The 26,890-nt window shown below is 49.7% G+C and overlaps 1 pseudogene; it reads right to left on the bottom strand.

Annotated features, from left to right (window-relative positions):
• Window positions 1-7,677: 7,677 nt before the first annotated feature.
• LOC149358039 (uncharacterized) lies at window positions 7,678-9,641 on the bottom strand (annotated as a pseudogene).
• Between the last annotated feature and the right edge of the window lie 17,249 nt (window positions 9,642-26,890).

The following is a 26,890-nucleotide window of genomic DNA, read 5'->3' as shown; positions in this document are numbered from 1 at the left end:
GGACGTTTGCTGGTGTAGGAAAATTTGCAATTCCTATCAACTTGAGGCTATCGGGGTTGATGGTTGATGCGGCAATTTCATAACCCAAGTAGCTAATTTTCTCTTGGAAGAAGGAGCACTTTTTCAAGCGCAGCGTGAGACCAGCCGAACGAAGGAGCTCAAGTACCTCGCCCAAGCTGTCTAATCCTTCCTCAAACGAAGCCGATGGAATCAGCAGGTCATCCATGTAGGCCATGACCTTCGTGTGCCTAAGGGAGCCGAGGACGGTGTTTACCATGCGCTGGAACACACTCGGTGCGTTGACAAGTCCGAACGGCATTCGGGTGAATTCGTAGTGTCCATCCGGAGTGACGAACGCTGTCTTCTCTCGGCTCTCTTTATCAATTGGCACCTGATAATAGCCGCACGCAAGGTCTAGGCTAGTGAACAGCCGTTTATCATGTAGCCTGTCAAGTTGGTCATCAATCAACGGCAGCGGATACCTGTCCTTTTTCGTTATTTTGTTGAGGGCTCGAAAGTCTACGCAAAGCCGCTTCTCGCCATTCTTCTTTGAAACAAGTAGGATAGGGCTTGCGTAAGCAGAGTTAGAGTCCGTTACTACTCCAGCCTCCTTGAGTTCGTCAATCATTGTTCTCACAGCCTGCCTTTCGGAGTAGGCTAGGCGGTATGGGCGGTACGTTACAGGAGCGTCGGTGATCACCTCAATCTTCATTTGCGCCGCGGCCGTGCACCCGATTTCTGAAAGGCACGTCGCAAAGCAGTCGCGGTACTGGTTAATCACTGCGACGAGTGCCTTTTTCTGCGTGCCAGAAACCGTTGTGCCAACCGTCAAATCTTCACCCGAGATCGCCTTTACCGGTTTTCTTTCGTTGCTGTTTGCGATCAGGGAGGGTTCGGTATTTTCTTCTTCCATGCACAACGTTCCTCTCGCGATCTTCTGGTTTTGAGCGACAATCAGAGGAGATTCGGATACGTTTGCCACGGGCAGGCATATCTCGCCCAGTTCATCTTCTCTTAATACGCAGCTTGGCACATACTCGCCGCTCGTCTCGTGCAGCCTGCCGCGAACGAAGATGTCGCTGTGCGTAACGTTGTCACTCCCAAGCGCAATGAACCCGACGTAATTAGGAGGTATGACAACGGCCTCCTTCGCCCACAAGTTCACACGTCGCGGAGGTAGGGCCGGTATAGCAAGATTGGTGAGAGTTCCGTCTTCGTCCTCCGACCCGTTACGCTCCTCGAAAACGCGCACGGTGTTCTTACGGCGCACCACCGTAATGTGAGGCTGCTCAGTAAAGGTTTGGTTTGGTTCATGGGGTTTAACGTCCCAAAGCGACTAAAGCTATGAGAGACGCCGTAGTGGAGGGCTCCGGAAATTTAGACCACCTGGGGTTCTTTAACGTGCACTGACATCGCACAGTACACGGGCCTCGAATTTCTCCTCCAAAGAAATTCAGCCGCCGCGGCCGGAATCGAACCCGCGTCTTTCGGGCCAGCAGCCGAGCACCATAGCCACTGAGCCACCGCGGCGGCAGCTGCTCAGTAAAGGGTTGACCGACAAGCAATGGGACAGCCTGCACTTCGTCGCGGACAACGTGTACCTTGACGTCGGCCGTAGCCTGGTCTACCGTCAGCCTCGCTTCGAAGCTTCCCAGGGGTGTTGTTTTTCCCATTCCGAACCCTCTGATAGTGAATGGACGGCTGAGTGCTTCATAAGAGAGGTGTAACTTTTCCGCTTCGCTTTCTCGTATCGTTAAGCATTGGCTGCCCATGTCGATGTACGCTTTGATCGCCTTGCCATTCACGCTGGCATCCATGAAGTACTTCTGATTTAGCACCATGCTGCCACTTGTACTGCTGCTTTCTTTGGCTAGGACGGCTGTTTTAGCTGTGTCGCTGGCTGTCGAGCCTTTCCTCGAATAACAGTTTTTGCTCTCATGGCCTGCTTTTCCACAATCCGTGCAGCGCGGTCTACGCTGAGGTTTTGGACATGCTGCCGAGAAATGTCCATATGAAGAACAATTAAAACAAAGTGGCTCGCCTTTGTCGTTGAATTTTCGTCGGGGAGCCCTCGTCGATCCGTTGTCGCCAGCGCAGTGTTGAAGCTGAGGCGCCGCTGGTGACGAATTGTTTCCTCCTAGGACGCGATGAGGGTGCCGAATAGCTGGTGGTTGATACAGCGTCTTGGCTCTAATTTCCTTTATGACTTCTGTACGCTCGTAGAGCCGCTTCATGCACCTGAGCAACTCGTCGGGGATGGTGTAGTCTCTGACGCTGAGGGACCGCACAAGATCTTCATTGTCGAGTCCAGTTATTAGGTATTCAATACAGGCCGTGTCGCCTACATTGCAGCGCCTTGCTTTCGCCAGCTTGTCGTAGAAGTACGCCTCTATACTTTCGTGGCGCTGTTTCTTGCGTGCTTCCATGTCCCGGAAGGTGTGCTGGAAACTGGATGCTGACGGAAATGCCTTCTTCAACTCGTGTTTCCACTCTGCCCAAGTGCGCTGGACATTCGTCAGGCCGTCGTACCACGTCTTGGCAACGCCTTGCAGCTTTGTGAGTGCGAAGCACGTCGTTTGCTGGTCGCTCCAACCGTACGCTGCAGCCAGGTTGTCTACCTTGTTCAGCCACATTTCGACTGTTGGCTGGTCGTTAGATGACGGGTCATAACTTGGCACCAGTTGTGCACTTGCCGTGGCCAGTCGTCCATCCACGACGCTTGATGTTCCCGTCGGTGGGTGATGTGGCGTTTGGGCCGCCTGCAGAAGCTGGGCTGCTCCCTGCAAGGCCTCACGTACCGCCGTCTGCACCGCAGCCTGCATCAGCGCCTGGAAGTCGAAGGCCCCGGGCGCTCTTCCGTTGGGGTTGTCCAGTCCGTGGCCGTCTACCGTGTCGGCGTTCATGGATCCCCGCCCTGAATTAGACTGCCCCTCGTCGTTTCGTAGAGTATCGCTTTCGCTGAGTGCCGCCTCCCTTGCCCCCACATCGTTGGGTGCGTCGCTGTCCGTTGAAAGGCCCGGTCGTGGTGCCACCTTGCCCGCAGGACCTTCCGTCGTTGGCTTCGATCGGAGCATCATCGTGGCTTGCGTGGTCGAAGCTCTCTTTGAAGGCGCCAGTTTTGCAAGGCAGTCTCAATCCCACTTCTGAAGATGTAGTTGACGTAGTCGACACAACAAACGTCCAGATAAAACAAATAAATGGGCAGGTTTATTAGCCTGCGAAGGTTACATAAGAATACAGAAAAGACGGAGCACAGCACGCATGTCCTTATCCGCAAGCGAGTTCTAACGGCACTGCTCGTGTCCCTCTCTCCGACCGGATGTCGAGGGGGCCCCGGTAACCGGCGAGCGGTGTCCAGATGTGGCTCCGCGTCTCTCGGGCCTCCCGCTGCTCTTCCAAGAAGGGGAGCGTGGTCGCCGGTGCTCGGAGAATGGCGACCGCTGCGGGACTCAAACGGCCGGCGTCGCCTGTGTACTTGTCTCAAGAAACCGGAGCGCCTCCGTCGACAACAGTACTGAATTTAAACTATGATTGCCTTCGTTGGAGAGTATAGGAGGCAGACATGGAAATCGCAGTGCACTCAAACCGCAAAACAAACAACAGCCACGAGGAATGTCTGTTGTACGCGCGCGCGTAAACACTGCTGGCTAGCTGACGACGCGAGCGGGCATTCATCACGCGAGCGGGCATCCGTCGCGGCGGCGACCGGCGAGATTCCAATGAGTTCGAAATTTTCACTGCGGCGCGCCGCCCAATCGCTCAGTCGCTTGCATATGAACCGGCCTTGTTGGGTTAATGTACACAGGGCTGATGGCGTTGGGCGATTGTCATGAATTAGTAGTTAACCCCCTTTCACTGAGACGCATGCCAGTCACCTAGGGTTTCACGCTATACTCGCGGACGACTGCTTATGACAGTGCCAAAGTATAGTGCCTAGAATATACTGGCAGTATTCTAGGCACTATAGCCAAAGACCACATCAATTGGAGCAAGGACCTTCTTCTTCCTTTTCCTGCACAGCCTCTGCTGTACTGCAGCAACTGCGACGTCATGAGAATCGTTCGAAGCCGATTGGTCATTCGCCACTGTTTTCTTGACTTGCACAACGACGAACCCCGAACAATGGCTCGCAAGTTAGTTAAAAATCGCGTCTCTGGCTCCAAATTAGTGAACCAAGGATGTGTCGGATAGGCATCGAAACTTAAGTTCTCTAATGAATCGTTGGTCCAGTGTCACTCTTTTCTCGCTAATTCTCCCGACCAGGCATATCTACTCTGCCAAAATTTTCACGTTATAATCAGTGCCGGTGCTGTAGACTGTACGCGGGTAAGGCGTGGGTGCACCCTCCCTGCAGAAAGGAGCTCGCGGGTTTCTGAGCCCCCTACTCCAGTATAGACACCTCTGTGGTGTAAACAACGGCATGTCAAAGCGGCATTGGATGGCTGGCAAAATCATCCATTTTCACTTCTCAGCTGACGTCGCATGTTTTAAGCTTTCCCAAATCGTCGTTCTTCTCCCAATCAGAGCCGACTCAGTACGCGACACACCTAGTCGCATCTGCTGCACCACGCTGTCTAAACTCGCACATTTCAATCAGAAAAGCGCACCGAAGGGGAGCGACATAACTACAAAGCGATACAAAACAAAAAAGGGGGGGGGGGGGGCGATGCAGGGCGCATAACGAGACTTTCCCGTAAACCAGATTGTTATAGAATTTTCGTTAGCAAACCCGTAACACGGCCGCTTGAGGGAAAGCGTAAAGCTAGGAGCCCACAGCCAAGTCGCGCCGCCGACAATGGGCGAGCGCGTCCTGGCGGAGTTTACAGTTGAGACCGCTGTTTTCAGTGAGGGCGCCACTGTTCGGGGACAAGTCGCCCCATGAAGGAAGGAAAGAACTCCATTGCTCTATGAGACGCCCGGCTCCCGGGAGTGAACTCCCGAAGCGCTGCTTGCTTCGTCGTGTCAGAGCTCGTTTGCCTCGTATAGCACCGCGTCTGCTGTGCTTTCTTTGGATTTTCTGGTGTGCGCGTGAGTGAGCACGCTTGCCACGCGTCTGCAGTGCTGGACTTGGACTTTTGGTGTGCGCGTGAATGAGTGTTTGCCTGGTGTCTGCCGTGCACGCTTTGGGCTTTTTGTGCACGTGTGTGTGGCAGTCAGTGACGTGTACGGGGCACGATGCCGCGCAATTGCTGTGTGTCACTGTGCGTCACAACCTCCAGAAAGCACCCCAATGTGCGGTATCACGAGTTCCCCTGCGAACTACAGCGTCGAGAAGCGTGGCTGAAAAATATGTCTCGCCAAGGACTTTCAAGGAAAGGAAGCAAGTGGGAGCCAAGCGACAGGTCTCTGGTACGTTCCTTGCATTTACAGAGAATGTCTTCAAAAAGGGTGGTCAAGGAAGGTTCTCTGTCTGTGAATAGTTCCTTCATTTTTCGTATCCCCGTGCTATAAGTATCAAGCTGCTGGTTGAAGAACTTTCTAGTTTTTCTCGGCTGCAGTTGCGGTGATAAATGCTCCATATTTTCACCTATATTGATTGTTTTTTCCTTTTTGTCTAAATTGCAATAACTAACAACATGTGTGTGTGTTGCGTGCGTGCGTGCGTGCGTGCGTGCGCGCGCGCGCGCGCGCCGGGCGTTTCAGCGAACACTGAAAAAATTTCAAAAATAGGCCTTTTGGGGTAAAAATATGGCTTTTGCGGCATCGTATTACCAGTGTGGGCGGACGCCAGAAAACCGTAGAACCGTTTTAAGTAGTAAGCTGGTTAACTGATTTTTAATAATTAACTTTTTAACTAATAGTTTTACGCATCTAATTACAATGAGCGATGTGTATTCGGTCGTAATAGCCATATCAGTTTTTAGAATTCCGAAAACGAGATTACCCTCGTCTCTGTGGCTCGACAAAATTTGGCTGCATCGTGCGAAAACAGATGCGCTTTCTGAAGCATGCAGGCAAAGCAACCCCTCCAGTGCACGTAACTAGTTGAAAAAGCCAAATTTTGCCGAGCCACAGCAGCGGGGGTAATCGCGTTATCAAAATTATATCAGCTGATATGGCTATTACTAATGACCGGCTACTAATCTCTAATTGCAAGTAGATGCGTAAAACTATTAGTTAAAAAGCTAATTATTAAAAATTAGTTAACTAGCTTAATATGCAAGACGATTAACCGGTTTTCTGGTGTCTGCTTACACTGGTTATACTATCCCACAAAAGACACACACACACACGCACGCATATATATATATATATATATATATATATATATATATATATATATATATATATATATATATATATATATATATATATTTACACACACACAGCATATGCGCGTTTAGATAATTGTTCAGATATTAGTGTTCAGGCGTGTTCAGATAAGAACGGTAATCGAGGTCCCATGACCATTTTTGTTTTCAATGAAATTTTTATATGTGATGGGCAAGTGTGTCCACACAAAGGAATGCCCCTAAGTTTTGCAAGAAACTCCGTACTTTTCTCTGAAAAAAATCGTTTGTCACAAGAGGTGGAGAATGTCGTTTTTGCCACTTCGCAAAGTTGCAAGTTTGGAGCCTCATTGCATACACAAGAAAATTTCTCCGCACATATACATTTTTTCAGACACTCTTTGCAACTTTTACTATGCGAAAAAATAAAAAATGTTTTTTGCTGTGTGAACCTTTTGAGTAAAAAATCGCAAACTTCGCTTCTGGACCAGGCGCTGCAAAAAAGGCAATTTTCAGGACAGTCTTAGGGCAAGATGCAGAAAGATCGCTGCACAGAATCTTTTTCTCAGTATTTTTATGCTGCTATTTCTCACTTAAGGCAAGTTCTGTAGCTCTAGATTGACAGATATTTTTCAATATGGCTTCAAAATGGGCCGCAGTTCAAAAACGTCAAAAAAGTCACAACTTTGACTTGGATTTAAAACAAACACCATCATCGAATTTCGTTAAAATTTCCCTTAATAATCCTCAATACTTCTAATTATAAGGCACCAGAAAAGTGTTGCATTATATTGTTTTAAATTACAAAAACACAAAACTGAGTTCACGTTTTTCTTATCTAGAATTGCTTATTACGGCCTTTTAGAAAGAGTAGCTGTCAGAAATTTGATTTAGCACTCACTGAACGCGGCAACATTTTATTTAACACGACATCCGAACCATTCTCGATGCTTGTAGAGCTTCTATCAGCTTGCTAGCGGCGTTCTTAAAAGTGGGAATGAATTCGCTATTTCGTCTGACGTCTCAAGAACTGGCTTGTGGAGGTCAAACGTTTTTTGTATTGTCTAATGTATTCATCGTAAGGTTCATTGGTATGTAATCTATTTATTAAAATCTTAGTTAATTTTTTGATGCTCAGAAAAAAATTATATGCATAAAAATTATTATTAATGAGTTTCTGAAGCCGACGTTTTCGAACCTGCATCTGTTTACCTCTGTGTTCAATGGTTCTACAGGGCAATGTTTGGAGATAAAACGTCGTCTTCTGAGGGGAACAATTTATCTGCAAGGTTTTTAAACAGAAGGCGTTTTAATCAGGAGGCAATTTACAAACGGGATGCCACTTCATGTGCAGACTGCAATTCAGAAAGTCGTGACAAGAAATAAACAGCAGCAGTTGATTTCGGTTTGCGCACAGTGTATTGTCCCGCACGAAGCACAAACCAGATCACAGTCTCTTCCATTTCGATGCAGCGGCGGAGGCCACGTAGGATGCACTGCTTCATTTCACTGAACGTACTTCCACATGTGGAGCGTCTGAACTCCAGACACTTTCTTTGCTGTTTTCCATTCTTCCGTCTTCATTTCGCGAAAGTCTGCAAGCCCCCTCTGTGGGAGCTCCAGAATGGTGATGTTCTTTAGCGCTCCTTGAATTGCGTTTACGAAGCCGCTGGCTGTTTGTTTGGCCTCACTTGCAGGCTTCCGCAAATTGTGGTGTGATGCTCGATGTTTCACTAGCCCACCAACGCCGTCGCAAGCATCCGTGTCCTGTGGCCGAAAACATCCATTTCGTCTCTTGACATTCACTGCGTTCTAGCTCATGAAACTTTTTGTTCTTGAAGTGAGCAGGAGCCCCGTCGCTCACATATGTTATCTTGGTGTAGATTGGCGCGTTGTCTTCAAGGTGTGGTTTGATCTTCGACAGAGCCAAGCATATATGAGCTGAATCGTTAGACATATCGTGAGATATCGTGAGATATTTTCTTGATGTGACAACGCAGGTAAACACGGTCACCTGCTTTTTCTGCCTATGGTACGCTTGTACTGGGTCTGGTAGCACAACTGTGCAGTTTTCAGCGAAATCAAGATGCAAAACAATTGCACCTCTCTTGCAGCTGTGTTTTTCTTCATGTGTTGCTCTTGCTTGCACACATGTAATAGAGTTGTGGGGAATCCATTTCATGGCCATTATTTGAAATTCTCTCATAAATGATGAGGCGGTCAGGGTTTTTTTTAACTAGCTGATCGTATTCCCATGTAGCAATCAACACCTCATCCTCGCTGCTCACTTCAAAATTTTCCAAAGCGAAAATTCCATCTTGTGGACAGTGCTCACAATTCCTGAGGAAACATGACGCAGTGGGTTCCTGGCATACGCAGAGACTCTGCATATCTTCTGGAGAAAGCGAACTTCCGGACGCGTTCTGCAGTCCCACGAGGCACAACTGAAAGTTTGCACAGCACACGCAAACATATACTTTGCACTGTGGCGAGCATTTCACCCACTAAGGACGCAAGTATATGAATTTTGTGAGGCCAACCTGGAAGGCAGGGTGAGCTAGCTTGTGGAGGCGGTATGCTTCTCGCAACGACCGCGTCATGAAGCGTTTAGGTACCCGTTCCTTCTCTCCCTCCTTTTCGATTCTCATAGCATCCTTTTTGTTCGGAGTCTGTCCAGATCAATCGAGTTCATCCATGGTGTAATATGCTAAAACGGCGGTTATGTCTTCCTGTCGTAGTTTACATCTTTTAAATCTCTCCTGTGTTGACCATACGCCTTCTTCATCCGCCATCTTCTTAGATTTTTGGATAACGTTCCTCGCTGCCTCTGGAATAACTTCCTGCACATATTTCACGGTTAGGTTGCTTGGTAGCAGTGTCAGCAGCTGGCAACGCTATTCCATGTAGGCTTCATGTTGGTTATCTTCCCAGCTGCTGCATTGCGCACACTTTCTTCTGAGGCACGCGAAGTCTCTGGGATATTATATGCTGCCTGTACCGCGATCGGATTTTCGTTACCATACCTCTTGCCACCTCTTCCTGCTTTCGCTTTGCATAGGAAAGTCTGAGGCGCTTTTTTAGAGTGCTCGGTGGCTTTAGCCGCGACATTTCGGAGGTAAGGCTGACACTGGAGCTTAAATTTTTTACGATTTCTTCCCCAGGGCGGATTTCTTCGAATGCTTCGGTTGACTCTCCCTGCATATTATCTATGTCTTCCTTGAACGGACGGTAACAATTCTGACAGATGAAGTCACTTTCTCGTACTCGGAGAGCTTCTTCGGGAAGTAGAACTTTTTTGAGAGCAGCGACATTGAGTGTCTTTACACTGCGAAAATAACGTCCTTTTTCAATTTGTTGTTTGTGCCTTTTTGAGTAGCCGGCGCAAAACGTTCGCCGTGGAAATTTCTTCATGAATGCAAAAGTTTAGCGCTTCCGAAGATTGTCGCGGGAGAGAAGAGCAGCTGACAGATGCAGGGCCCAGGGCTGGTTTTCCAAAACGATATATACAGATGGATGGATTTTGAACACGGGCTGCGCGCCGTCGACAATGATGCTGTTTCGGTCTGGCATACGAGCCCTCCAGCGCAGAGAAAACACTTGAGTACAGAAAACAACCCCACCGTCCACTAGGCCCGCAAAACGACGCGCGAAGCTCGAGACCCGAGCAACACCCGCTCACCGCTGCGACGGGCTGTCTCGGTCGAAGGTCGAAGGCTGAGACATAACTGCCAGGCGTTCAGGAAAGCGGTGTGTTGCGATGGAAAGACGATAGTGGTGGCTAAAGCCTCGGTGCGGCGGCGGCGGCACTCATGGTGCTATCAAATTCGGGATCGCGCCGGGCGTTATATAGCTGTAGGAGCGGCTGCTAAGCGCGGTTCATCCCTGGAGCGGCCGTAGCTCGGTAAAGGCATCTTGAGATTAGCGACGGGTGCAATAAATGTTTGCATAAACTACCTCTAAATACACGCCACTCCAAAATAACGTGCTAAAATATGCTTAGAGTAACTTAAGTCCCACTGTTAGAAGAGTACGAAAGCGAATAGGAGCTTTAAACCTTTTATTGTGAGAGAGAAAAACACTTACAAATTACACTTATGAACTGAGCAACTGTAGCGTTTAAAATTTACCCACATGCAACCAATACTAAATCCAGTTTCTGACGATTGCGCGTCCTATAAGAGGGAATACTCAGGCTTCGTAGGGATTGAAATCGTGAATTCTGTTTTGTATTTATTTTCATACTTTAAAACAATATAATTCAATACATTTATAGTGTGTTATAATTTTGAAATAATGAGGATTGTTCAGGGAAATTTTAATGCAAATCGATAATGTTTTTTTTTTTATATATTCAAGTCAAAGTTGTCAATTTTTTGACATTTTTGAACTTCGGCCAATTTTGAGGCCATATTGAAAAATAGCTGTCAAATCTAGAGCTACAGAACTTGCCTGAGGTGTGCAAAAGTAGCCGAAAAATACAGAGAAAATATTCAATGGGGAGATCTTTACGCATCTTGCCCTAAGGCTGCCCTGAAAAGTGCCTTTTTTGCACCGCGTAGCTTCTGAAGCGAAGTTTCAAATTTTTTAGTCGGAAGGTTGACAGAGCAAGAAACCATTTTTTTATTTTTTCTTATAGCAAAAGTTGCAAAGACTTTGAGAAAAAATGCTGATGTGCGGCAAAAATTTATTGTGCATGCAATGAGGCTTCAAACTTCCAACTTTGCGAAGTGGACAAAACGACATTCTCCACCTCTTGTGACATACGATTTTTTTTCCGAGAAAACTACAAAGTTTCGTGCAAAACTAAGGTTCATTCCTTTGTGTGGACACATTTTCCCATCACATCTAGAAATTTAATTTCAAAAATGGTCGTTGGACCTCGATTACCGTTCTTTTCTGAACACGCCATATTCTAACGAAGCGTAAGTCGGGACGGAACGCTGGCTCCGCCGCCTCGAAGAAGTTGACCAGCAGGTGTCGATGGGTAGCATGAATTAACTCGATTTATTTAAAATGGGTCTAAAACGTCATTTAAACTGAACACACTGATACACAAGAGTAAATAATAACGTGGGCAGTCATACCAAGGGGGCGCGCAACATCTTCCGAGCAGTGGTCCCGAGCAGCAGGACCGCAGCCGTTCCTCTCTGTTCTTCGCTCCAAAACTCGCTCTTAAATACGTTTGCCCAGGATTCTGGGGACACTTTTAGTAGCCAATCGGAAATGCTGTTGTCGGAGCCAATGAGAAGGATTTCTTTAAAACAGAAGCAGCCAATAGCACGCCGGTGCCCACGAGGTTGTTTACTCGAGAGCACCGCGTAAATTCCACGAAAACGTGCGCATTTCCACTCGGCACACAGATACAAACACACAAAACGACACCCGAAACACAGGGAACGCAAACCTCGCAGTCGGTGCACCACGCGACCCGCCGTCCGCGCCTTCAGCCCTCGCGGCTCGTCTCCGGCGTATCTGGTCCGCCGGGCAGTGCGCCGCCCGAAGCAATCTCTTCGCGCGACTCTCCTGCAAACCACAGGGGGTCCGCGCGCCCGCTCTGGTGGCCCGCACGCGGCCTTGGGAGACCTCGTCCCCTCGCAGTTTACTGCATTTTACTCTAACATTCACACAAGGCCGGGGAGGGAGCCGCACAATGCCTGCTTGCAAAGAGCCCCAGAGAAAACGGCTCTGCCAAATGTCGGAGTGTGAGCCCCTCTAATGGCTCCCCGCACAGCAGCGAGCACACGGACAACAGTCGCACAGCGGGGAGAAGAGCACATTCAGCTTGTTAGAGAAACTGGCGCGCGAAACCTGCGAAGCTCGCTACGCGACAATATATTATATGAGCCAATATTCGACGTGACGCATTAACGCAATATCCAGAGGCAGAGCCGCTCGCCCGATCGTGCAGCGTATAAACGGCCGTTATGGATAGCGTTCAAGCATACACTAGAAGGGGGATTCCCACCTGCTGCAGGGATTTGTGACGTAATCGGCGCTTTCAATGATGACTTAAATATGCAGTGTTTAATGAGCAACTAGAAAGTGCACTGTTTGCGCCCTCAGTCAGCACCGGGCGTAACGACGCAGCTGTCGCGGTGTTACCCTGCGAGCACTAGCGTCGCGGCGGGCGCACGGATAAAGCCCATCAATTAACTAAACGTAGCGACATCTCCTCCCTCCTCCTCCTATGCCGGCGCTCCTTCTCTCGGCTCGTCCCGGGCGCCGACGTTGGCGGCACCTAGGCCGGGAGAAGCTAGCCACCGTTGGCGCCCGGGAGGAGCCGAGAGAAGGAGCGCCGGCATAGGAGGAGGACGGAGCATGCGTTTTCGCCTAGGCTTCGCTCGAAGTGAGATCACGACATGGGAGATTGAAGCATTAGTTACTGAAATAACTGGCTCAAGCTACGTTGCACTCCTTTATCGAAACTTTTTGTACTGCGATCGATTTGATTGCGGTGCACGCGGTGGGGGTGTCATGGGCGGCCAAGAAAATCCTCAGTGTTGTTTCCCAACGCTCGCGCTTTGGCGCGCAGTGGACCGCGCGCTCGAATCAATTGTTTGCATTTTCTGCTTTCGATTCAGTCGCAATGAGATCATGGTATGGGAGAACAAAAAAATTATAGTTATCCAGTCAACAGCCCCGACCCATGTTGCACTGATTTATCGGAACTTTTTATACTGCGATCACTTTGATTGCGGTGCACGCACACGGTGGAAATGGCGTGCACGAGCGAGCTCGCGGCACAGCAGTGAACATCCTTGGAGTGTTGTTTTTCGACCGGCGTCTTTTGCCCGATCTTATTCAAAAATTAACTCCGCCAGTAGGAAGTGGTACGACATACGACTAGACGTGCGGCCTAGGCTTTATATGAATGGATGGCGGTGTAATGCTGCCATAATATATTCCTCTCTCAAAAGCGCATTTCTTCGTGCAGTCGGCTCTGCGTAGGCGCCTACTCGTCTCACTTTTAATTTTTATTAGTGCACGAAAACTTAGCGATTATTTCATAGTTATTACATACCTCGGACACCTCGCAGGCTAACTTTAAAAGGACCAGACTGACGATAGTCCCTTACTTTCTGTTTGTATGTAGGTGAATGCGATGCCCTAGGTACGCACTGTGACATGAGATTGACCAGGAAAATTTCGATGTAGGGTTAATTGTTTCGGTGGAGTAACAGCAATCAAGAACGGCTTTTAACCGCTGCTTCGCACGCGGCTACAGCGCTGCATGACTCACTAGAACGTTGTTTGTTTAAGTGGTTGTCATGTTGGGTCAGCATATGCAATAATGGCTTATAAAAGGACAATGTCTTCCATCGTGAAATTGCCATGCATAACGCGCAGCAGCCTGGACTGCCGCAGTTAATGAATCACTTTCGGTCTACGCTGCGCGAAAAGAAAAATCAAGCGCTGAAAAAATCAAAACTCGAATTCAGTCAGCCCTGTTCGAAGCAAAACGTTTGTTTAGGAAGTTGCTTGACGCGAAAATTGAAAAAAAAATGTAGGCAACTATGTTTTACTGAGGTCCTCGCTTGCATTCTCTAGTATTATCCACGCAGATATCGGGTATTCAAGCGAGAGTTCGGTTATTGTGACTTGGCACAGTAACGACCGATTTTGGTATGGACCCGGCCAGAACAAATACTGTCACAATGCGCGCAACGTGATCGCTAGACCTGCACCGCGAGCAGCAAGAACAGCGGGGTATCTAGTTGGTATCGTTGGTATCGAGTTCGTGAGCGAAGGATTCCCACTGCAACAAAACAAATGCGTCCAGCGATGCGCGGGACATGAAAGCTAGACCTGCACCGCGAGCAGCGTAAACGGCGGAGCTCGAACAACATGAAGCGGATGTTGTGAGTCGAGCCCGGGAACGAGTCCCACTGCAACAAAACCAACACGCCATGTACGTAATGCGCGCGACATGAAAGCTACATCTGCAGAACCTAGCAGAGCCAGCAGCGTGAATGCTTCTTTTTTCACGAGCAGCCTTGCTAAGTTGTTTTACTTCTGGAGCCGCATTTGTGCACAATCCCGAAATGTTTTACACCCATAAAGTTTTTAATAAACGCGGGGAAACTCTGTGCATTGCCTTCAATAACTCATCGATTGAGAAACTGTGAAACTGGTCCCGTTTGAATGCTCCTGAGACCAAAAATTAAACCTCGGTATATAATTGCGTAGTAATCTAGAAAGTAACGTTAATGTATTTTGTTAATAGAATTGTGAATAATTTTGTGCAACATGGCTTCGCCAGGACGCGGAAGCTCATGCCTATAAGCGGTGGCTTGGAAATGTCCAAAGAATGCGCCTAAAAATGCTGGCGCCTCTCGCCACGGGAGCGCCACCGGCGTCCACCTTGTTCGGCTGTGCGCACACTGAGCTCCAGCAAAATACCGCCTACGTCAAGGATCCTGACCTCGGATCGCAACCAATCCTTCTGCAGCACTCCTACGCTACCCCCCCCCCCCCCCCCCCACCCAATGGTAATCGAAATTCCAAGTTTTGCGCGATTTTCTGGCCCACCAGCATCTCGCTGCCGCCTACGCCGTACGCGCTGAGCTAAGTCTACATATGCATCGCCGGGGCAACGCCCCCTACGCTCGTCAACATGTTCGCTGCCAGCACGACGGGGAGCTCCATTCGACAGGCCAGGCATTGCCGATGCCACCAATGGCCGCCCCTACCAACCTCGAACCGCCACGGTGTTCTTCGGCTCTCCTGCAGCAGTAACAGCTGAGGGCAGGAAACTACACGAACATGCCAATCACGATCCAACAAGCGACGTCCGTCGACTCCCCGTGATCTCCCACTTCCATCGCGCCCCTAACTCGTTCCTTTCTACACTCGTCTTACGCTCAAGCCCTTCCTCGCCCCTTTCACTCTCACCCCCCTCTCCTCTCCCCACCGAGAGCGCTTTTACTAACATCCAACAATCCCTTGCACCCATTCTGCTGGCCCTACAACATCTGACGGCTCACGTCGAACAACTAGAGCAGCATCTCCTCTCCTTCACGTCATTTGCCCCGTCCTCTCCTGACACCGACTCCAATGCGCCCCCTCGAAAGCGCGCCACTGTCCTCCAGTGCCTAATCTCGATACAATGGAGGAAGACCGCCATTATGAGTCGTATCATGCAACACACAACCCCGCAATGCAACACCCTAATTATTTGGCAGTGGAATTGCCGTGGTTTTTTCGGCAAGACAAGTGCCCTCCTATAACGCATGCGGATTACAGGCATCAATCTAGACGTTATCTCACGTCAAGAAACGCACGGTACCTTTTTTCTTCCGGATTACGGTAACTTTACTTAGCCAAGCATTGTCACGAAGAGAAAAGGGCATCAAACGCCCCCGCCACTGCCGACTTTAACGGTTACTTACCTACGGCGCACCATCGCCACCATTCAGGAGGACTCATTCCACCTCGACTCAGAGACGAAGGAGCATGTCCTCGCATACTCTACCTACTGGGCCATAGTATCACGACTTCACTGCTATTGGACTCCCCCCGCCTCTAAAGCCAGCATCCCATGCACCTTCAAACACGGCTCTCACTGCCTCTGTTACCTGTACTACTTTAGTCCTTTCCGCCGACATGGGGATACGACCGCACCTCAGCCTCAGGACAAAAACTCGACCGCTTCACCAGCGTTCATCATCTCACCCGTCCGTGCCTTCATGTCTGTGCTGTAGGGCACAATCAGACACACACTCCGATCTTTCGTGGATTCGCAAAGATTTCTGCGGTTCGTGGAATAATGCTGCCGATACGAGGGAGAGCGATCACAGTAGTTTTGAAATAATCCTTACTTCCCAGCAAACCTCCCTACCACCGGGACCACTTTTACCTTCCACTACCCTTAAGTGCATGGGCCAAAGCTCGGCCGGCCTTCGGCTCCTGTCTTCCTACCGAAAATTCATGGGTTTGAATGCTATTCCCGGAGCTTTTTTTTTCTTTGTTTGACGGCCAAGGGCCACGCACATCGCTGAAATAGCTCACCGCGGCCAGCAATGCTAGAGCCTCAAAAACCACAAGGATGTTCGCAGACGGAAGACGCGGGGTGCACGGTCAGCCAAGCCAGCATGCAATTTTTTTTTCAACGTTTCGTTGCGTCGCCAGTCGAGCCGCGATAGCGCTGAATCTTATTCACACGTGGCGTCGCTCGTGAGGAAACGCACAAACGGCCAACAGCTCGTGACGAGCGCGAAATGTCGGCGCCATGGAAGAACGCAAGTATCACGCGGACTGATCCGAAAGCAGCGCGCAGTTGTTTCAGAGCCTTAACGGAGCGGCAGTTAAGACGCTTTTGATAAATAAACAAAAAAAAATATGTCCGCGAAACACGATCGTCGTTGTAAACGGCGTGCAGCGCGCGGCTGACTGATAAGCGCAGCCGATAGGCACCGCCGCTTCGGGCTGGCGGCGAAGCTCCCAAAACGAACCTACGCGGCCAGACACTCTATCGGCCTACCGCCGGGGTCCTACCGATCGTCCAAAGATCTGCTGTTGCGGGCATGTCAGAGGGGCGCCGATGAGCAATGCAACATGCAGTTCAGTCCGGGGGAGATTATCTGGGCGATTGGTTAGTCGAGCACGTTATCATAGCGCGGCGCGGCACCGCTTTTTGGGATCCCGTCCGAACTGACCGATGCCAGCCCCTGGGCGTCCGAATAAGCGAGCTCCCGATACCTTTGTCTTATGGGGACGTTTTCCGGGACTGTTGCGGCAGTCCGGATTATCCGAATTAACTGAAGTTGAGGAGTAGGGATAAACGTTTTTTGAGGTGGGTCGTATTAACGATGTCTTATTGTACAGTGCTCCAGCTGCTGCTACTAATTTCACAGATGATATACATATTCCTCTCTCGTGGCGGCGCAAGGTTACCACCGGCAGCGGTGTTCTTTTTTTTCTACAGAATTTCAGATGTTAATCGCAAATCAAATTTTTCCGTAAGATTTCAGGCAAGAATCGCAAAATCGTTAGTCTTGTCCAAGTTCGCATATTTTACGGAAAAATAGCAAGTGTATGATTCCGGTCACTACGTCAAACTATATTACACGCCATGGGCAAGTTGGCAACTGTAGGCGCTCCCTCCTTCACGAACCAAAGGACGAGGCCAGTGGCAGCACTTGCAGGTTGCTGTCTACTGCGCTCGCGCATAAAATTCTCTCAAGCAAAAAAAAATCGCTCCAACGTAACGGCCTTGTCAGAAGCTACCAGGCAACGAGTTTTGCTTCTCAGCCACATAGTGAAGCCCCTGCAGCTCCTCTGAAGACCAAAAGGACCCGAAAGGTGAGGTCAAGGTCTTTCTTTACCTTGCTACATGGCGGCTAAGAAACAAACCCCGTTGCTTGGTTACTTTTAGCGAAGACGGTACCTGGCCCATAAGCTTCAAAGGTGAGTGGCTGATATTGCCGGAAAGAAGGGATATCAACGCCAAAAAAAAAAAAAAAATGAACTCACCTCATCCATTGTGGTGAGTTCATTCACACGCACAGTGACAGAACGCCTATTATGCGCAACCAAGTGCACAATGAATTTTAATTGCATGAATGTGGCCATTGAAAGGCAAATCGCAAAGTCAGCAGCAATACAGTGTCTTCAATAACAGTGGTGCCCGAAAAACATCAGAATGAAACGAGATAGAAGTAAGAATAGTTTATGGTCGATGGGGGTTTAACGTACCAAAGCGACTCAGGCTATGGGGAACGCCGTAGTGAAGGGCTCCGGAAATTTAGACCACCTGGGGTTCTTTAACGTGCACTGACATCGCACAGCACATAGGCCTCTAGAATTTCGCCTTCATCGAAATTCGGCAGCCGCGGCCGGTATGGAAACCGCGTCTTTCGGGTCAGCAGCCGAGCGCCGTAACCACTGAGCCACCGCGGCGGGGGAGAACTAATTACAACTTTAATTACACAGCCGTCACTGTGCTCTAGAAATGCATCTTGCCTGACTGAAAGTAATGTTGACGACCATAACCTAAAGGGATACTAAAGTACCAATGAAAAATATTTGATAGGGATATTAACGCCCTAAGCCTAAAACTCGGTCATATTTACCGACAACAGAAAAATGCATGAAAAATGCAAGAAAAATGCGTGAAAGCGAGACTGTAGCAACGCCCCACGAGAATTCCAGTAGCAGTACCTCGTGACGAGAATTGCTCGCGGGCCACGATTGCCTGATGGCTGTTTCGGGTGCAACCCAATCTCGCGGGTGACCCTATTTTGTGCGGATCTACGAGGCCAGGCTGCATCGCCATCGGCCGTAAGTGGTAATCGCGGAGTCCTTTAGCTGTTGACGTCAAGAATTCGAAGCGAGTCGGGCAGAATCTGAAGTGAAATTTTTTCGACAGAAAATGTGTCTTTTGCCACCGGTAAAACATGAGCATAGCCAGAAAGAGGCATATAATATATTTTTGAAAACTGGATGGAGTTGCCTTCATTGTCCTTTTAAGGCTGTGCGAACTGTTTGCAACAAAAAATAACTTTAATGACGCTGGTCCTGAACTGCGCTCGCAGTAACAGCATATAAAGCACAGGCGACGACGTGTACCACACTAGCACAAGCGGGAAAAAACCCTAAATCATTATCCTCATCGGTCCCCCTTTATATCTACGCCCAGTTACAAGTGAACATGCACCAGGTTTGATTTTTTTTTTACATTTCTTTCACATTTTTTTTTAACTGTGCGTCGCATCGCCAGTGCGCGATGCGATGACGCTGATGTTTATTCACAGGTGGCGTCGTCGCTCGTGAGGAAACGCAGAAACGGTGAACACCACGTGACCAGCGCCAAATGTCGGTGCGCTGGAAGAACGCAAGTATCACGCTGACTGATTCGAGGGCAGCGCGCAGTTGCTTCAGAGCTTTGTCGGCGTAATAATTAAGACGCTTTCGATAAATAAAAGCAAAAGAAAAACAAAAATGGTTGGTTGATTGATTGGGGCTTAACGTCCCAAAGCGACTGAGGCTATGAGAGACGCCGTAGTGAAGGGCTCCGGAAATTTCGACCACCTGGGGTTCTTTAACGTGCACTGGCATCGCACAACACACGGGCCTGTAGAATTTCGCCTTCAAGAAAAACAAAAATATGTCCGCGACAACGCAATCGCAGTTGTAACCGGCGTGTAGCTCGGCTGGCTGACTGATAAGCGCGGCCGATAGGCGCCGCCGCTTCGAGCTGGCGGCGAAGCCAAGGTAGATGTACTATGGTAGCGTAGGCTGCATAGAAGCCCATACGTTCAAAACATGGTGGCTCATGGTGCGCAGCCAGCGCCGTCTTCGAAATGCGTGGAGAACTAAAAAGTGACGTCATAATTAAAACAAAAACGCGACGTCGAAGTCACATGTTTTAGTAACGTCATATTCGTGACGTCAGCGTCACGTGCTGCTTGGCGGGAAAAATAAACTGCTGAACGCCGCGACGCTTCAGCGCGACACCCGACACGAGAACGAAGAAAGAAGACACGACGAGTGCCGACCACCAACGCTATTTTTAGGTAGTCAGTTCTCGTTGTGCCTTTTTCCTTCGTCCTCGCCTCTGGTATCGCGATGAAATGTGACGCCGCCAGACAGGTTATCGCTCGCACTATAGTGTACTAGAAGATGGGGTAGTGTGTTCAGGCGCCGCCGCTCACCATGCACTGGCGTGTCGCGGCGCGCGTCGAAAGAACCGGGGCGGCGGCGCTGCTGTAGCATGGGCTGTCGGGAAAAGGCGCGCTTTTCGTTGTCGTCTGCTAGTCGGTGACGCGTACGCGTGCATTGACGCGGTTGGGTGGTACGCGGCTCACAAAAAGTTTTTCATGTGATCGCTTTCTCGTGCTATAATTGCCGCTGGCCGTCCGACGGTGAAGAAATGCCGAATCGTCGGCGGCAACGGCACTGCTTTACACCTGGGTGCTCAACAGGCTACCATTGAACTAAGGGTGAGCAGCCGTCGCTTTTCGCCGTTGCAAAAGATGAAGCGCGCAGAAAGATCTGGGAGCGGAATTTGCACCGGAAAGACAAGACCCTGGATGAAACGTACTCGGTATGAAAGCTGCACTTCGAGCCATATTGCATTCTCAGAGATTACGTTCACGTTATAAACGGAGAAGTCCGCATACCACGCGGGAAACCAGAGTTGACGCCGGACGCCGTGCCGACGTTGCTTCCCAATAACCCGAGCTACTTGTCATTTTTTTTGTCAAGGGCATCAAGCAGTCGCGAGAGGCAGGGCGAAAAAAAAACTGCATGTGAAAATCAGTCGATGTTCATAAGCATGCCACCGCGGCCGTCTGATCATGAAGTGGTCACGATTTCGAGGTCGCGCGTCGTGCTCGCTGCAGTATGCACAACAGTTTGTTCATCACCCTTGTGTTCAATCTTTCCTCGGCAGCAGTACCCGCTGTAAGTTCCCTGCGTCTGTACACATTGCAGCTACTGGAAAAGAATCTGGAACTGCGCTCTTAGCAAAAGAAAATATGAGGTAGTCGGGAAGAATGCAGGGCAGCGAAAAATTAGTATTTTAAGAATGACCTGCATACTTCATTGTGTTCTTCTAAAATTTTAATTCAATTCAATGACGTTGTTACAATAAATTAGCGGAGCTGTTTTTCCGCAATTTTGGCTGTTTCGCGGCCGTCTGCTAGTCACTGTTCTTTTTTTTCTTCCGTGTGCGACTTGTCTTATCGCATTTAATTTTATTTGTCGTGCATGTACAACGACAAACATTTACAGGGCACGTTATTGAAGTGTTGGCTTTTAAAAGGACCAAAAATATTGGGTGCAATGCACAGAACGCACCGCCGCGTATCGGGAGGAGTGCATGCAGTGACAGCCCATGCTCTGCTGGCGCCGTCTCGTGGCTTTCGACATCAACAGCGACAGCCGCGAGTCCTCCCTGAACACACTACTCCATATTCTAGTACACTATACTCGCACATCGTGCAACCGCACACCTCTTTTTTGCGTACGGGGGCCCCATGGCCACAGACGATGCCCTTTTAGGGCAAAAGCGACAGAACCGCACCCAACCGAACGAAACTACACAGAAGCGCTGGCAAAAGGGGAAAACGGAAACTGTACACGAACGATGCACACCAAGAACTCGAGCAACAAGCAGCGAGGAAAAAGTAGGGCTAGCAGAATCGAGTTTAAAACAAAAGCAAGCAGAATGGTCAAAAGATATCATAAGGCTATGACATCAGAGCACCGTCAACCTTGGCATCGTCCCGCTGCCATTGCCGCTGCTCTGAGCGAACGCTGTCATAAAATTTTTGCAAAGCAAGCGCTATACTTTCTAACAAAATGCACACAGCTAAAACATTTTAAAAAGGAATCACTGCAATTGTTTTGAATGCTTTTGAAACACAAAATATGTCCTAATTATTTTCCTCTTCTAGTCGTGTATGTCCACTCATTTCATTTTGGCGCTTTAGTTCCACCACTAATTTGATGTCGCTAGCACTTGGTTCTGGACCGCATTCAAGCTCCGGCTTCGCGACCTATTTCAATTGACCTTGGCGAAGCTCCCAAAACGAACCTACGCGGCCAGACACTCAATTGGTCTACCGCCGGGGCCCTGCCTATCGTCCTAAGATCTGCAGTTGCGGGCATGTGAGAGGGGCGCCCATGAGCACTGTAACATGCAGTTCAGGCCCGGAGCCGAATATCAGGGTGATTGGTCAGTCGAGTACGTTATCATAGCGCGACGCGGCACCACTTTTTGGGATCCCGTTAGAATTGACCGATGCCAGCCCCTGGGCGTCCGAATAAACGAGCTCCAGATGCCAGTGGACGCATTTGTTTTTGAGTCCCGCACTGCCCGGGACTACTTGCGGACTCGAGTCAGGTATTTGTTTTTCTCGGGCAGTCCGAAAGCTCCGCCCACCTGCCTACATCGCCATAGCAACGCGTTCGTTTTTCGCCTATGGCAGTCCGCGGGCTACTCGGGGCTGCGGGGAAGGTAGCTGACGAGTGCTGCCAGCCATATTGAGTTAGACTCTGCGTGCATTTCGCGTACTTTTCGTGTTTCTGGAGGACGATATCGTGCGTTAAACCTTCACATGGGGTCCGTAGCTGCTCTCTGAGCCACCGTAAGACTTTTTGTTCTTGCATCTTCGTTCTGTTTTCTTGAAATCCACCATACACGGACGCGCGTTCGGAGCTGCGAGTGCGTATTGTTTGCTCATGTCGTCAAGAGGTTCTTGTTCGCTTGTTTTGCGAAATGCTGTCTGCGCGCTTACCTGAAAGCATCGCAGGTGAACCACTCGTATACTGGAGCAGCTATAGCGCTTGTTGTCAGCATTTTTGCGAAGGCTTTCGTCTATCTGCCTATCCGCAACGAGTTAGGCTACTTTGTGCAAACTTGTGCGAGCAGCGAGCAGTAGCGGCGAGCATACCCCCGAAGCTGAGTTCTGTAATACACCTACGCTAAGCTGATAGTACTCTCTTCAAATCGACTTAGTATCATGATCGAGCGCACGGCGTTGCTTCGGCGTCGTGGTGGCCATGGCTTCCGTCGTCTGCTAGCAGATGACAGCATCCAGGTGCGGTAACCGAGGGGGAGCCCGGCTCTGGCGGCGAGTTCGCAAGCAGCCTATGGCAAGTAGGTCATGTGACCGTGACGCTGTTTCCTGTCAGAGCGGAAGCCGAGACCTGTCAGCAAGTAGTCCGGGACTGGAAAAGCAAATGCACCCAGTGTCAGGGACGTGTGCCGAGACTGTTGCGGCAGTCCGGAAAGTCTGAATTAACTGGGGCTGAGAAGTAATAAACGCCTATTTAGGCGTAGGAATAAATACCTGTTTAGTTGGGTCGTATTAACGATGTTTTACTGTACAATGTTCCAGTTGCTGCTACTAATTTCACAGATGGTATACATAATCCTCTCTTGTGGCGGCGCAAGTTTACCACCGTTTTACTTCAGAATTTCAAATTTTTATCGCAAATAAAATTTATTTTCCGCAAGATTTCCGGCTTGATTCGTAAAATCGTAAGATGGGTCAAATTTCGTACATTTTATGAAAAGATAGGCAGAGTTGGCAGGTATGCCTTTAGTAGTAGCCATATCAGGCTTTACAGTTTCGAAAAAGGATTACCCTCAGCGCTGTGGCTGAACAGAATTTGGCCATCTCACTCCTGTTCCGAAAAGCGCACGTATTTGGCGGGCGCAAAGCACGCCTACTAGCAGGCGTCACACCGAGGCGCCGAGTCACGTGTCATCTCCCCCGTGTGGGTTCGAGTAGCTGCAAGAGCGCGGGATGAACAGAGGTTTGTGTGACGCAAATACGGCGCAAGGCTCAGCATAGCGGGATCCGCATCCGCAAGCCGCCAGTGCGCCCGCGCTGACTTCTCCCGACACGCAGGCGTGCGCGCAGCTTACCGTGCCTGACGTCCTCGTGGCAGATCTACGCATGCAAAGTGGCTCCTGCCAGAAGCGGATCGCCGTGGATTGGTCCAAAATGGCGAATCACGCCCTTCCGTGTCCCTCCCCCGTGTCCCATCCCGCTCGCAACCTCTTCGGCCTTTTGCGCACGCGCAGAGCGGTGGGTGGGGACAGGCGGTGCCACTGCACGTGCGCAGCCGGCGTCCAGTAAACCGGTATACGTCTGCGCTAATACGTTTCCCCGATGCTAAATCCCTCCGGTTGGACAAGTGGGTCCGCGCCACTGCGTTGCGTCATGCAAGGCTTAGGGAGCGAAGTGCGGTGGCGCAATTTAACAGTCATCCCACGCCAAGCGTCCCAGACCGAAAGAGCGACCACCCGCGATTCTTTTGAAAAAGAAAAAAAAATGGCCTAATGGGCGATTATAAGAATGGAGTTTCAGGGAAGTATTTTTCTCGAATAAATTATTTGCTCACACGAGCGCTCTTTGAAGTTTCCGTGAAAAAGGAAAAGGTGGTTGCAGAGGGAGAGAGAGAGAAAAACGTTTAATGCATTAAATGGTTGGGCGGACCCTCATTCCGGGAGCCCATTTGCTTCTGCCGCCGCTCTTACCCGGAGCACTAGCGAAAGCTAGCCTTCCGAATGAGACTGAAGACATTTTAAATGAAACGGGGAACAGGCTAGCATGGCAAATTTTAACAATTTCTTTTAAAATTTGCCTCACTTTGTTCTTTCATCTGACGTAATGGAGGGGGGGAAGCGGAGGGGGCGGTCGCCCCCCCCCCCCCCCCCCCCCCCCCCGCCCTCAAAAGCTTTTGGACATCTTCCCGAGCGTCCGTTTTCGGGCTCTCACAGGGCGAGGTGTAATTTTTGATGTAGAACTGGAAAAGTTTTTTCGTATCTGGTGAGTCACGTAGTCCCTTACTTTGTACGTTCACCGTGTTGGCGCCTCTCTTATTTCAGACAATTCTGCGTTCTACAGGTTATACGAGTAAAATTCGTAGTTATTGTCGAGGTATCGGGGTCCTGCCATGACCCCACCGTTGTCTTGTCTTAGCGCCGACGACGCCGGTGCCTTTCACCTGCCGTTGGGGTGGCCGTCAACCTCGTCGGGGCGGAAGGGACCCACCCATTCATATCTTTATCCCATCATGGGCGAGTAGGGGGACTTGACTTCCCGCTTGCTCTTCGCCAGGTAGTGCACGCGTGACATGAACGCTCCGTGGGTGCTACCTCGCACGGTGTACGCGGCCGAGCGCCCCTCCCCGGCCGCTAGTGCAGTGTGCCGCGCGCGCGGTTAATTCGAGAGAGGACGCTAGGTAGAATTTGTCGTTTTCTGTAAATGATTGGCGCGCCGACCAGCCGCCTTGTTGGAGTGCACCGAGGGTAGAATAAAACCTCTTTCCCGAAGTGAGTAATGAAGGCCGCCAACCGGGCTCGTGAAATGCCCGGACAGGTGCTTTGACCTTGCTGGACCCATCGTGGCGGAATATCTCATCCGACGACCGTTTACCCTTCTATTGCTCCGCTCAGGAAAGGTTAAAAAAACCATAAAAGAAAGAGAGAGGGTGCCCGGACCAGCAACACTTTGCCAGGGTTAACTCCAATTCAAGATAAATGAAAAAGAAGTGAATGCTCCAAAGAAAAAAAAATAATGCGAGAAAAACAGGGTAGTAAAAAAATAAAAACTCAAAAGAAGAAACAAAACGCACATCACAGTCATTGTTAGTCGCAGGCAGACAGCCAAAGTACAGCGTGCAGTCCGCGAAATCAATAAAAAAGATGAGAAAACCAGTTACAGTATAGTCATGTTCACAGTAACAGTCCAAATAAAGCACCGAGTGCCGGCCACAACGAAAATCAGAAAAGCAAAAACATAATCAAAACAAAGCAAGACAAAACCTAAGCTACAACACGGTCAAGGACACAGTCGCAGTCACAGAGATGCTAAAGCGCCTATGCCCAACAAAGGAGCACGGAGCCCTCCTCCGTGCAGGGCGTGGGGAAGAGAAATTAGAGGAAAGATAGAGATCAGCGTGAATAATTAGGAATTGTGTTACTTATGAGGTGAACCATTTGAACGAGAAGAGCATCGTTCGCCGTTTATTTTTCAACAAAAAAATCGCACAAAATTGTAGTGCAAATAAAACGTAAAAAAACGTTGTTTCTATTTCTTTCTCTTTTTTTTAATATACGGAGGTCCGTCCGCAAAGCACAAACCTGAGGAAAATGGACATGCTTAGCGGCAAGGCGTCGTCATTGCGACGCCACTACAGCGTGCCCTGCTGCTGCGTAGCCGGCGGCGGCTGCTCTGGATGAGCGTCGGCGTCCTCTGCCGTACGTCTAGTGGCGAGCATTTCTTCGCTCGTCAAGCACGGGCTCTCAATGGCAAAGCGGTGCAGAAGGCCCTCGGGAAAAGAGCTCAAGGTCTCCATCCCTCTGCAAGCACGATCTTGCTGCAGAAGTTACCTCCCGCAGCCGACTGCCGAGACACCGGATCAGACGTGCGGCTGCGCTGCGATGCTACATGGAGTCAACCGCGTCTTCCAAGCGCGGGCATTTCCAGGCGAGTAGACACGAGCCACACGTACACTGTCAAGCGTTGAAACAAATTTGGGCGGCTGAAGCGAACGGCACCGCTCACACAAGCACTACCGAAGAAACACACGCCATTCGTGTTTAAGGCGTCTGCGACTGCCTGCATGGTGGACTGCCCTTTTTAATACCCGCAACACCTTGAATTAGCCTTTCTCTTTACCGGCTTTTTTTACCCGCGTGCGTGCGTGTGTGTGCGTGTGCGTGCGTGCGCGCGCGCGCGCGCGTGTGTGTGTGTGTGTGTGTGTGTGTGTGTGTGTGTGTGTGTGTGTGTGTGTGTGTGTGTGTGTGTGTGTGTGTGTGTGTGTGTGTGTGTGTGTGTGTGTGTGTGTGTGTGTGTGTGTGTGTTCCCACCATTTTCATGCCTCCTTGCAAGTCAACTGCGGCGGCTGGGAGCCCAGTTAGCTTAGCCTTCAGTCGATCAAAATTAGCCGCGTATTACGAAAAATCTTTGTATGTAATCGTTCGGCAATTATTAAGGCGAAAGCCTTTAATGTCTCATCGTTGTAAGCAGCAGTTGTCGACAGAGAATGTCACGCTTTTCAGTTGGTCGAAACGGTCGTGACGTCACAGTGCGCCAGTTTCAAACGGGGCCAATTGTACTTTGGCTAGTAACCATGCAACCAATTGAAGGGACCATATAGTGATACTCCAAGTAAGTGGGACTGAGCTTAGTTAATTGCTT

This window comes from Amblyomma mixtum, chromosome 3, assembly GCF_055824585.1.
Source record: "Amblyomma mixtum isolate Tamu chromosome 3, ASM5582458v1, whole genome shotgun sequence".
Classification (NCBI taxonomy): Eukaryota; Metazoa; Arthropoda; class Arachnida; order Ixodida; family Ixodidae; genus Amblyomma; species Amblyomma mixtum.
Note: the sequence above shows the minus strand (reverse complement) of the source record. Positions and strands in the feature narration are given on the sequence as shown.